This window comes from Somniosus microcephalus, chromosome 9 (genome assembly GCF_052327205.1).
Source record: "Somniosus microcephalus isolate GS21.2 chromosome 9, FLI_Smic_1.0, whole genome shotgun sequence".
Lineage (NCBI taxonomy): Eukaryota > Metazoa > Chordata > Chondrichthyes > Squaliformes > Somniosidae > Somniosus > Somniosus microcephalus.
This window is the reverse complement of record NC_140995.1, coordinates 245,241,054-245,255,096: the sequence shown is the minus strand read 5'-3', so window position 1 is coordinate 245,255,096 and position 14,043 is coordinate 245,241,054.

Genomic DNA, 14,043 nt, shown 5'->3' with positions numbered 1-14,043 from the left:
GTGACTTCTTACATTTGTCCACCCCAGTCCAACTCCGGCATCTCCACACCGTAGATGGGGTGGGCCATGTTCAATCATGGGGTTTCAAAACGCCCCCTATTCTTTGCTGCTGACGCACTGTGTGCAGTCTGCAACATTGGTGCAAAGCGAAAACTTTCTGGGTTCACTTCTCCCGCGAAAAGTGCATCAATATTCTTCCTGTGAAGATAGACTGTACCGCGGCCATGGGATAGGATTGTGCCAGTATTGGTTTAACACTGGCAGGCTCTGCTTTCTGTGCCACCCGCCCAGTTCGATTGCTCTCGTGCTGTAAGTGTGGTCATTGAATCACACATTCATTCCGTGGGGTGTTACTGACAACTTCACAGCCCAGGGACATGATAATTAATTGCAGTGAAAATAGAAGCTAAAGTGAAGTGCAGCTAATTGTCACTTAACAGCCTGCATGGTGCGACAAGTCTTGTGTGAGGGCTTCAACACCAAGTAATATTGCTGGTGAAAGAAAGACAGACTTGCATTTCTACAGCGCCTTTAACAACCTCAGGACGTTCCAAAGTGCTTTACAGCCAATGAAATACACGGTTGTAATATAAGGCAATGCAGCAGCCAAAATACACACAGCAAGATCCCACAAACAGCAGTCAGATAATAACACGATAATCTGTTTTAGTGATGTTGGTTGAGGGATAAATATTGGCCAAGACACCAGGGAGAATGCCCCTGCTCTTCTTCAAATAGTGCCATGGGATCTATTACATCCATCTGAAAGGGCAGACAGGGCTCCTGTTTAACATTTCATCCGTAAGACGACTCCTCCAACAAATGCAGTGCTCCCTCTGTGCTGTCTTTCTTTAGGAATTTATGTTAGTTTTCCAGTTAATTCAGGGGTTTGAGTAATTTGGGTCGATTCCCATTGTGTGCCGCCACCTAGTGGATATTTGGCACCTAGCAACTGCAGCAAAGCGCAGTAAAGTGCAGTAAAGCACAGTAAGTGCAGTAAAGTAAACTACTGTATATCACAGACCTACAGCCACACATGGTCTGGGAAGTTATATTGTTGTCACGCTTCAGCCTTGGACACTGTTTGTCTGTAAGTACTTGAGAATGTTATAGATGATTAGTGTACACTATATTTTGCAGAAAATGTTTAGTTTGTAACTTTTCTTTGTAAGCAAACTTACACAGCTAGCCGTGAAGTGCTCGCTCTCTGTCTAGTTGGTTAACTTGTAGCTGTATTTTGATGCACTATGTACAGGGCTAAATTAAAGAGAATGCCCAGTTTGCTAAATGTATATTCACAGTAAGCTGTATTTCCACGTGTTTGGTAAGTTACATGCCAAATGTACTGTGTTGCTCAGGCCTACCTAAATCTGTGTATACATATCAGTTATGTGCTTGTATACTAATGTGTGCTTCCATTTCTGTGTTGTATTTCAGTTTTACAATAAGAATCTTTCAGTAAAGTTTACAAGAAAAGTCAAGCCTTGTGATTTTTATGGGAAGATATCAAGTTGTTAGCTACCTGTCTAGCTCTGCATAGGAACGCGCTGCAAGGGCAGAATACCCTCACTGCCCCTCCGACTGCAGCATTCCCTCAGTACTGCACTGGGAGTGTCAGCCTGGATTATGGGCTCAAGTCTCTGGGCCAGAAGGTTGTGGTTTCAAGCGGCACTCCGGAGACGAGAGTGCTACCCGCTGAGCCACGGCTGAGGCGTTGAGTGCAGGTGCCTAAGCTCGAAATTCATCACGGTTACAGTGCACAGTGGACTCCGAGAGCAGCAGTGACGCCTACAATCAGCACACTTTATCAGGCTGTGTGTCAACCTCAACCTTCCCCAGTGGCAGCCTGCAGCGTTAAAAACCAAGTGGTAGATGGTGCGGAAATTTGAGTAAAATGGTGCCCATGATGGAAACTGCCCTTCTTCCCGTCATCAGAAAGAATACCTCACAAGATGGCCCAGAAAACTTGCCATGATATGTGGTGACATGGGAGAGTGAGAGAACACCCAGTTGGACACCGGCCTATCATCTCTGGGACCCAGAGTTCAAGTCCAGAATACACTGACAGTGGATTATCAGAGGTGCCGTCCACTAATGAGTTGTTAAACCTAGATTTCTGCCTTGTCAAGTAGATTTGAAAGATCCCAGGGCACTGGCAGTATTTGAAGAAGAGCGGGGAGCTGTCCCGGTGTCCTGTCCAACACCACCAGAAGCCGAATAACAGGTTGTTCATCTCATTGCTGTTTGTGTGATCTTGCTAAGCACACCATGGCTGCTGCACTCACCCACATGACACCACTCACTGTGTGTGACGCGCTGTGAGACCTACATCCATTCTTTTATGGTCGCTGGGTCACTATCCTGGAACTCCCAACCTACTATCATTGTGGGAGCACCATCAGGGGGAGGTTGAACAGCCAGAGGTCGTGGTCCACATCGGTACCAACGACATAGGTAGAAAGAGGGATGAGGTCCTGCAGGCAGATTTTAGAGAGCTAGGAAAGAGATTAAAAAGCAGGCCCTCAAAGGTAGTAATCTCCGGATTACTCCCGGTGCCACGTGCTAGTGAGTACAGAAACAGGAGGATAGAGCAGATGAATGCATGGCTGGAGAGATGGTGTAGGAGGGAGGGCTTTAGATTTCAGAGGCATTGGGACCGTTTCTGGGGGAGGTGGGACCTGTACAAGCCGGACGGATTGCACCTCAACAGGACCGGAACCAATATCCTCGCGGCGGGATTTGCTAGTGCTGTTGGGGAGGGTTTAAACCAGCTTGGCAGAGGGATGGGAACCTGAGAGTGGATTCAGAAGGGAGGGGAGCAAAGCTGGAAATGGAAGACAGTAAATTAGTAAGCAAGTTTGGAAGACAGAGGAAACAAAGGCTAGAAAATAGACAACAAGGGAGTTTGGCAGTGCTAAATGGTGTATACTTCAACGCAAGGAGTCTAGTGAATAAAGCAGATGAGCTGAGGGCACAGATAGACATGTGGGAGTCTGATATTATAGCTATTACTGAGACATGGCTGAAAGAAGGGCTGGAATGGCAGCTCAACATTCCTGGTTACAGGATTTTCAGACAAAATAGAGAGGGGGATAAAAAAGGAGGGGGATCGCAATATTGATTAAAGAATCAATTACAGCTGTGAGGAGGGAGGATATCTTAGAACGATCATCAAATGAGGCCATATGGGTTGAACTGAAAAACAAAAAGGGGCAATCACACTGCTGGGAGTGAACTATAGACCTCCAAACAGTCAGAGGGAGGTGGAAGAGCAAATATGTAGGCAAATTTCTGAGACAAAAATAGGGCAGTAATAGTAGCGGATTTCAATTTCCCTAATATTAACTGGGATGAAATTAGTGTGAAAAGTATAGAGGGAGCAGAATTCTTAAAATGCATTCAGAGAACTTTTTTAACCAGTACGTAGCAAGCCCAAGAGAGGGGGCAGTACTGGACCTAGTTTTAGGGAATGAAGCTGGGCAGGTGGAAAGGGCATCAGTGGGAGAGCATATTGGTGGTAGTGATCATAATTCAGTTAGATTTAGGGTAGTTATGGAAAAGGACAAGGACAGACCAGGAATAAAAGTTCTCAATTGGGGAAAAGCTAATTTTACTAAGCTGAGAGGTGATTTAGCCAAAGTGGACTGGAGACAGAATCTTGAAGGTAAATCAGTGTCAGAGCAGTGGGAGGCATTCAAGGAGGAGATAGTGAGGGTTCAGAACAAGTATGTTCCCTTAAAGAAAAAGGGTGGAACGAACAAATCTAGAGTTCCCTGGATATCAAGGGGCATAAAGGGAAGGATAAAGAAAAAAAAGGGAAGCTTATGACAGATACCGAGGACTCACTACTGCAGAAAGCCTAGAGGTGTATAGAAAGTGCGGGGGTGAAATTAAAAAGGAAATTAGGAAAGCAAAGAGAGGGCATGAAAAAATATTGGCAAGTAAAATCAAGGAAAACCCAAAGATGTTTTATAAATACATAAAGAGCAAGAGGATAACTAAAGTAAGAGTAAGGCCTATTAGGGACTATAAAGGTAACCTGACATGGGTATGGTTCTTAATGAATACTTTGCATCTATTTTCACAAAAGAGAGGGGCGATGCAGACGTTGCAATCAGGGAGGAGTGTGAAATATTAGATGAAATAAGCACAGTGAAAGAGGAAGTATTAAAGGGTTTAGGATCTTTGAAAGTGGATAAATCCCCAGGCCCGGACAAAATGTATCCCAGACTGTTAAGAGAAGTAAGAGAGGAAATAGCAGAGGCTCTGACCATAGCAGAGGCTCTGACCATCATTTTCCAATCCTCTCTGGCTACAGGTGTGGTGCCAGAGGACTGGAGGACTGCTAACGTGGTACCGTTGTTTAAAAAGGGAGAAAGGGATAGACCGAGTAATTACAGGCCAGTCAGCCTAACCTCGGTGGTGGGAAAATTATTGGAAAAAATTCTGAGGGACAGGATAAATCTTCATTTAGAAAGACACGGATTAATCAGGGACAGTCAGCATGGATTTGTTAAGGGAAGGTGGTGTCTGACTAACTTGATTGAATTTTTGAGGAGGTAACAAGGAGGGTCTTCATTACAAGAGGATTTGAGTACAGGAGTAAAGAAGTCTTACTCCAATTATATAGGGCCTTGGTGAGACCACACCTGGAGTACTGTGTACAATTTTGGTCTCCTTACCTAAGGAAGGATATACTTGCCATAGAGGGAGTGCAACGAAGGTTCACGAGATTGATTCCTGGGATGGCGAGACTGTCGTATGAGAAGAGATTGAGAAAACTAGGCCTGTATTCTCTTGAATTCAGAAGAATGAGAGGGGATCTCATTGAAGCATACAAAATTATTACAGGGCTTGATAGGGTGGATGCTGGGAAAATGTTTCCCTTGGCTGGGGAGTCTAGAACCAGGGGCCACAGCCTCAGGATAAAGGGTAGGCCATTCAGGACTGAGATGAGAAGAAATTTCTTCACACAGAGGGTGGTGAATCTTTGGAATTCTCTACCCCAGGGGGCTGTGGAGGCTCAGTCATTGGGGATATTCAAAACAGAAGTCGATAGATTTCTGACTAGTAAAGGCATCAAGGGATATGGCGATAGGGCCGGTGAATGGAGTTGAGGCAGAAGATCAGCCATGATCTCATTGAATGGCGGAGCAGGCTTGAAGGGCCGAATGGCCAACTCTTGCTCCTATTTCTTATGTTCTTATGGGTCGGCAAGGGTAGTGCATTTGATGTACAGGAAACTTTCTGATATCCGGCACTGACGGGACCGAGCTGGTGCCATACCATCAAAAGTGCCGGACATACCAGCGTTAATGTTGAGAGATACGGAACTGAAAAGCTCCGTGTGAATCAACAAACCCAACAGCTTCAAAACAGTCGGCTGCAGCTGCAAGCGTCTCTAGCTGAAGCTGTTGCTATAGCTACAGACCTTGCAGTGCCTGACTAGGGAAAAAAAAGCAACGAGAACTAAAAACTTATAGAAAACGGCTCCTGATATGTGCCGTTAGATCGAGTATTCCGGACATATAACCTCCGGATAAACCAAAGTCTCCTGTAGTCTATATGGATTTTAGCAAGGCTTTTGATAAGGCCCCGCATGGCAGACTGGTCACGAAAGTAAAAGCCCATGGGATCCAAGGCAAAGTGGCAAGTTGGATCCAAAATTGGCTCAGAGGCAGGAAACAAAGGGTAATGGTCAAAGGGTTGTAATGATCAGTAACATGTCATTCTAGAATGGTACACTAGGTGGAGCTGTATGTTGCTGTATGTAGGAGCTGTATATGTATATATAAGAGTGGGACTACCCACGATGCACTAGGCTACCCAGAAGACAGTAGTCAAGATGGATGCTGTACAAGTCCACATGGCATGAATAAAGTGACTAACTAGAAGCTAGCTGTTCATAATGAAAACGACTAGTTATTAACGAACATAACATGGTACCAGGATTGGTAAAATCTGCTGAATATTGTGAAACGCGACATGGAGAATTTGAAGCCACCGGAGAGTTTGAAACTCACGGGGAATGTCGACTGCAATTGGCAGACTTTCAAACAACGATTCAAACTCTACATTGCTGCCATCGGGTTCGGTACGATGCCAGACGCAAGGAAAATAGCGTTGCTGCTCACGGTTGCAGGCCCGCAGGCGATAGAGGTATTTAATACATTTGTATTTGATCCAGAGCAGGACAGAAAAAAATTGGACGATGTGCTAAAGAAATTTGATACACATTGTTCTCCCAAAAAGAACGAAACCTATGAGAGGTACGTGTTCCGTTCAAGGACACAGCAGCAAAATGAGACTTTTGATAGCTTTATAACTGATCTGAAACTGAAAGCACAGACATGTAATTTCTCTGAGCTCAAAGCATCCATGATTCGTGACCAGATTGTGTTTGGTATTCATGATAAAAAGGTCAGGGAACGTCTGTTGAGAGAAACCGAACTAACATTGGAAAATGCTGTGAAAATATGCCAAGCCAGTGAGCTAGTTCAAAAGCACGCGAAGACTTTCAGTGAAATTAATAATAATGCGATTGTAGTAAGTGATAGTGCTGCTGTCGGTGCTGTGTCCTACAAAGGAAAGAAACGTGGGCAGAACAGAAATGAAAAGCAATCGGAGGAAGGAATTTTTAATTGTACACGCTGTGGTTACAAACACCAGTCACGAGAATGCCCTGCATTTGGGAAAATGTGCACAAAATGTAATGGAAAGAATCACTTTGCCAAACAATGCTTTTCAAAAGTAAAAACAAAGAAAGGGCAACAAGTCAATATAATTGAGGACACTGATTTAAGTGAGACATTTTTTGTAAGAATGGTGTCATGTGACAACATAGAAAAGGGTACAGAAAATGTGCAGCCCTCAGGAATGGACAATGCTGAACATAAAGTTAATGCAGTAAAAGAGGAAAAATGGATAATGTCACTTCAGGTAAATGGAGCATTAGTTACATTGAAACTAGACACTGGGGCAAAAGCAAACTTAATCAGTATGAGTGACATTAACAATATGAAAGAAAAGCCCAAAATACAGAAAAAGTCAGTACTACTGAAGAACTATAATGGACAGAAAATAGATAGCTTAGGTGTATGCAGACTTAAAGTGACAGTCAAAGACAAAGTGCATCATCTCATGTTTTCTGTTGTGGCTGAAGGACTTGATTCACTACTAGGTGACAAAGCTTGTGAGGACTTAGAACTTGTCAAGAGAGTCTACCGTATAAACTGTGCCATAAGCAGAACAGATGACTCGGTGGATTCTGTAGTGAGTAATTTCCAGGATGTGTTCAAAGGATTTGGAGTTCTACCATTCACTTACAAGATCCAGCTAAAGGAGGATTCTCATCCAGTGGTACATGCTCCACGGAGAGTTCCAGCACCCCTGCGTGATAGGCTCAAGAAAGAACTGGACAGAATGACCACACTCGGAGTCATCAGGAAAGTCGAAGAGCCAACAGACTGGGTTAACTCCATGGTATGTGTAAAGAAAAAGAACAAGGATCTAAGAATATGCATGGATCCAAAGGACTTAAATGCAAACATAAAACGTGAACACTACCAGATTCCCAAGCGAGAAGAAATCACCAGTGAAATGTCAGGTGTCAGATACTTCACAAAGCTCGATGCCTCACAAGGATTTTGGCAACTAAAACTGGATGAAGAGAGCACCAAATACTGTACCTTCAACACACCATTTGGCAGGTATTGTTTCCTCAGAATGCCTTTCGGGATAATATCTGCATCTGAAATCTTTCATAGAGCGATGGAACACATAATTGAAGGTCTGGAAGGTGTTCGGGTCTATGTTGATGACATCATCATCTGGGGCTCCACACTGAAAGAACACAATGAGCGACTGACTAAAGTGCTACAGAGCATACGCCGGAATGGACTAAAGCTCAACAAAGCCAAGTGTCAGTTTGGCGTCCAGGAAGTCACTTTCCTAGGAGATAATCGATCTGGTAAAGGAATAGAGCCAGATATGGAAAAAGTAAACGCCATACTCAACATGCCCCGACCCATTGACAAAAAAGGAGTGCTACGCATCACGGGGATGATAAACTTCATTGGAAAATTCATTCCTAACTTGTCAGCCAAGACAGCCTGTCTGCGAGACCTGCTACGTAAAACAAATGAGTTTGCATGGACAGAAAGACATGCTCAAAAGGATTCATGAGGGACACCTCGGAATTGAAAAATGCAAAAGGAGAGCAAGCGACACTGTTTATTGGCCTGGCATAAATAAGGACATTGAGAACATGATAGGCAAATGTGAGACATGTCAGAAACACCAAAACAAACAAACAAAGGAACCAATGATAGTAGCTGACTTACCAACAGCACCATGGCAAAAGGTTGGTATGGACCTTTTTTATTTGAATGGTAAAGAATATCTAATAGTGATTGACTACTATTCTAACTATCCTGAGATGGTGCTGCTCTCAAGCACCACAGCAAGCAGTGTCATAATGCATGTTAAATCTATCTTCACCAGATGCATGGAACAGGAAGGCTGCAGTTCTTGAGGAAGTAGGACCAAGGTCATACACTGTTAGAACTCAGGAAGGACAGATTCTCAGGAGGAACCGCCGTTCCCTCCTGAAAACACAAGAAACTATCCAAGAGCCGATGCCGCAACTGAATCTTGTCACTCACCACCAGAACAATCTAACACAAACACACATACAGGCTCTCATGAAAACACATCAGACTTACCCGTGCTGAGAAGATCCACACGTGAAGTAAAAAAGCCTGATAGACTTAATCTTTGAGTACAAAGAAAACTATATTGAAAATATGTTGACTGTTGTGAAAATGTTTATGTCGTTATGATTGATTGATATTGATTTTGTTTAACCTCAAAGAAAGGGGGATGTTATGATCAGTAACATGTCATTCTAGAATGGTACACTAGGTGGAGCTGTATGTTGCTGTATGTAGGAGCTGTATGTATATTTAAGAGTGGGACTACCCACAATGCACTAGGCTACCCAGAAGGCAGTAGTCAAGATGGATGCTGTACAAGTCCACATTGTAGTGTATGTACCTTTAAGAGCCCCTGTGTACTGTAATACCGGTAGTGACCACTCGGGTATATAAGCCTGTATAGCGTCTTGTATCTTTTAGTTCACCTCCAGACTTTGTTCAGTAAACACCTGTTTAACCAACTCCTGCATTCCGTGTCTCCATTAACACACGGATACAACACACATGGCATGAATAAAGTGACTAGCTAGAAGCTAGCTGTTCATAATGAAAACGACTAGTTATTAATGAACATAACAAGGGTGTTTTTGTGATTGGAAGGCTGTGTCCAGTGGGGTTCCTCAGAGCTCAGTACTGGGTCCTTTGCTTTTTGTGGTATATATCAATGATTTGGACTTGAATGTAATAAGCATGATTAAGAAGTTTGCAAATGATACAAAAATTGGCCATGTGGTTGATAATGAAGAAGGAAGCTGTAGACTGCAGGAAGACATCAATGGACCAGTCAGGTGGGCAGAACAGTGGCAAATGGAATTCAATCTGGAGAAGTGTGAGGTAATGCATCTGGGGAGGGCAAACAAGGCAAGGGAATACACAGTAAATGGTAGGACACTGAGAAATGCAAAAGATCAGTGGGACCTTGGAGTGCATGTCCACAGATCCCTGAAGGTAGCAGGACAGGTAGATAAGGTGGTTAAGAAGGCATACGGGATACTTGCCTTTATTAACTGAGGCGCAGAATGTAAGAGCAGGGAGGTTATGCTTGAACTGTATAAAACACTAGTTAGGTCGCAGCTAGAATACTGCGTGCAGTTCTGGTCACCACATTACAGGAAGGATGTGATTGCACTCGAGGACTGGGGAATTTTAGCTATTAGGAAAGATTACGAACATAAGAAATAGGAGCAGGAATAGGCCACCTGGCCCCTCGAGCCTGCTCCGCCATTCAATAAGATCGTGGCTGATACAATAGCAAAATACTGTGGATGCTGAAAATCTGAAATAACAACAGAAAACGTTGGAAACACTCAGCAGGCCAGGCAGCATCCGTGGAGAGAGAAACAGAGTTAACATTTCAGGTCTGGGACCTTTCATCAGAACTGGAAAAAGCTGGAGATGTAACCGATATTAAGCAGGTGCGGGGAGGGGGGGTGGGGGGGAGGAAGGAATTGAAGGAACATACTGTGCTTATGGCTGATCTTGGGCTCAAAGCCACTTCCCCAAAGGTTGGATAGGCTGGGGTTATTTTCTTTGGAACAGAGGAGGCTGAGGGGGGACCTAATTGAGGTGTATAAAATTATGAGGGGCCTAGACAGAGTGGATAGAAAGGACCTATTTCCCTTAGCAGAGGGGTCAATAACCAGGGGGCAGAGATTTAAAGTAATTGGTTGGAGGTTGAGAGGGGAGTTGAGGAGAACGGCTTTCACCCAGAGGGTGGTGGGGGTCTGGAACTCACTGCCTGAAAGGGTGATAGAGGCAGAAACCCTCATCACATTTAAAAAGTACTTGGATATGCACTTGAAGTGCCGTAACCTACAAGACTACGGACCAAGTGCTGGAAAGTGGGATTAGGGTGGAGGGCTCTTTGTCGGCCGGCACGGACAAGATGGGCCGAATGTCCTCCTTCTATGCTGTAAATTTCGATGATTCTATGATCAGCCCAATGGACTGCAGAAAGCCCAGTACCACCTGCTCAGGGCAGCTAGGGGTGGTCAATAAATAGGGCCTGGCCAGAGAACAAATAAAGGAAAAGACATTCCTGAGATGTGTAAATGGACGCCTTTCTCCTTTCGAGAGTGAAGCCTGCCTCCTTCCTGTCAGAGATTTCTACTTCCCTCCTGACAGAAAATGGCTGTCATTTAAATGATACTCTCTTGTTCATTGTGCACATTCTTGCTATTCTGAATGATGTTGTGTGTGGATTGTTTGTGAGTTTGTTTCTGCCCTCGGCTCAGATGCTTCTCTGCTGCTGCTGCATGTTGCTGACTAAGGCATGTGCTGAAAACCAGCTGTTGCTCTCGATCGCAGCGGAGTCAATGACAGCCCAACAAATGATAGGGTTATGCCAATTCCACCGGGCAGCTGCTTATCGGAAGAAAGATCAGCCCTCACACTTAAATAAAGACAATGGCAGCATGTGGAGTGGCCTGGCGTGGGTCAGCTCTCCCCATTGTGTGAGTCGCCCTCACTCACTCGCTTCTCCCAATGTCCATCTGGCTCTCCGTATATATATTTGCTAAGAATAAATCTCAGGTCCATAATCAAAAACTTTCCAAACCACTGAAGAAAGTTCGAGGCTGGTTTGGAGGCACTGAGGACAGGAGGTGTTGCTGGATTGAAGTGTGGAGTGGAGGCTCGCGCTGGCAGTCTCCTCGAGGCTTCTCCGTAACTTTGGTGCAATCAGAAGAGGTTAGGACCAGTGTCCAAAAGATTTGGAAGTTAACCCCTTATATGCTGATTCTAACATTGCAGAATAAAAAAGTTTTAAAAGTTCAACACAGATAAAAATCCATTTTGCCACACCAACTGTTGGTTCAGGGCTGTAAAACCAGCTCCCAGCTCTTGGCTGATTAGCACCATGGATCCAGAACTGAGAACCAGCCTGCTCACTCCAGACTGATCCATGACAAGAGTTTAGAACAAGTCAAGGGCAGAAAATTTGCCCCTAAATGTGGCACCAATTGGCAGTCTCACTCAGAGACCCCCACAAGAGTAGTTGGTGTGAGAACTGGAAAAATTCATACCGGTGAAGATGGGACCGCTCTTTCCAAATTTGGATTAAGGTAGATTATTGGGCCAGGGTAGAGGGAGTTTACCACGACTTAATTTATATAGTACCTTTAACATAGAAAACAAATCCCAAAGCGTAATACAGAAGAAGAAAGGATTGGGTGTCGAACCTTGGTGGAGAGTTTTAAGGGGACCAAAGGACCGGTTGAAGAGACAGGTGTCCAAAATGCTTTTGAATTTGGAGAGATCGAGGGGAAGGTGAAGAGAGAGGTAGGGGAAGAGAAATAGAGGGGAAGGGAGGTAGAAGGGAGAGAGGTGGGGGAAGAGAGGTGGAGCAGGGAGAGGTAGGGGAGAAGGGGGAGATAGGGGTAGAGAGAGGAGGAGAGAGAGAAGGTTGGGGAGAGTAGAGAAGCGGAGAGAGGCGAGATAGGTAGGGAGATGGTGAAATGTAGAGATGACTGAGAGGTAGACAGGAGGAGAGAGCTAAAGAGCAGAGGCGAGGGAGGTATAGAGATGGTGAGTGAGGTATAGAGATGGAGTGAGAGTTAAGGGTAAAGAGGATGCTGGGGAGAGATCGATAGGGGAGAGTGAGTGGTAGAGTAGAAAGGTACACCTCGAGTCTCTTCGCCGAGAGCAAGCGGAAGCCAAGCGCAAACAGCGGAAGGAGCGCACGTCAACTCAAGCACCCCACCCACCCGCCCCTTCAACCACCATCTACCCCGCCTGTGACGGAGACTGTAGGTCACATTGGACTCATTAGTCACCTGAGAACTCATTTTTAGTGTGGAAGCAAGTCATCCTCGGTTCCGAGGGACTGCCTAAGAAGAAGAAGAGAAGAGAAAGGTACAGAGGAAGGAGAGGTAGACAGATGGAGTGAGAGGTTGGGGAGAGAGGTAGAGAAGGGGAGAGAGACAGGTAGATGGTGGAATGTAGAGATGTCTGATTGGTAGGCAGGAGGAGAGAGCTAGAGAGGGAAAGAGAGGTCAATAGGTAGATGCAGATGAGAGGAGAGAGATCAAGTGATGCAGTGAGAGGTGGACGGTGTGAGGGGTAGGGAAGGGGAGAAATGTTAATATATTAAGAAAAAGGTATCTGCCACGGCTCAGTGGGCAGCACTCTTGCCTCTGAGTCAGAAGGTTGTGGGCTCGAGCCCCGCTCCAGAGACTTGAGCTCCTAATCCAGGATGACACTCCAGTGCAGTGCGAAGTGAGTGCGGCACTGTCAGAGGTGGTGTCTTCGGATAAGACACTAAACCAAAGTCCTGTCTGCCCTCTCAAGTACAAGTAAAAGATCCCACGGCACTACAACAGCAACAACAGCAACTTGCATTTATATAGCGCCTTTAACGTAGTAAAACATCCAAGGCGTTTCGCAGGAGCGTTATCAAACAAAATTTGACACGAGCCACATAAGGGGATATTAGAGCAGATGCCCAAAAGCTTGGTCAAAGAGGTAGGTTTTAAGGAGCATCTTAAAGAAGCAAAGAGAGGTAGATAGGTGGAGAGGTTTAGGGAGGGAGTTCCAGAGCTTCGGGCCTCGGCAGCTGAAGGCACGGCCGCCAATGGTGGAGCGATTAAAATCAGGGATGCGCAAGAGGCCGGAATTGGAGGAGCGCAGAGATCTCGGAGGGGTTGTAGGGCTGGAGGAGGTTACAGAGCTAGGGAGGGGTGAGGCATGGAGGGATTTGAAAACAGGATGAGAATTTTAAAATCGAGGCGTTTCACCAGGAGCCAATGTAGGTCAGCGAGCACAGTGGTGATGGGTGAACGGGACTTGATGTGAGTTAGGATACGGGCAGCAGAGTTTTGGATGAGCTTAATTTTATGGAGGGTGGAAGATGGAAGGTTGGCCAGGAGTGCGTTGGAATACTCAAGTCTAGAGGTAATAAAGGCATGGATGAGGGTTTCAGCAGCAGATGAGCTGAGGCGGGGTCGGAGTCGGTTACAGAGGTGGAAATAAGTGGTCTTAATGATGGCGCGGATATGTGCTCAGAGTCAAATACGACACCAAGGTTGCGAACAATCTGGTTCAACCACAGACAGTTGCTAGGGAGAGGAATGGAGTCGGTGGTTAGGGAACGCAGTTTGTGGCAGGGGCCGAAGACAATGGCTTCGGTTTTCCCAATATTTAGTTGGAGGAAATTTCTGCTCATCCAGTGCTGGAGGGATCGAGAGAGGTGTTGGTGAGGTGATCCTTGTGGGACACCAGAGGTAACTGCGGGTGCGGGAAGAGAAGCCATTGCAGGTGATTCTCTGACTACGACTGGATAGGTAAGAATGGAACTAGGCGAGTGCAGTCCCACCCAGCTGGACGACGGAGG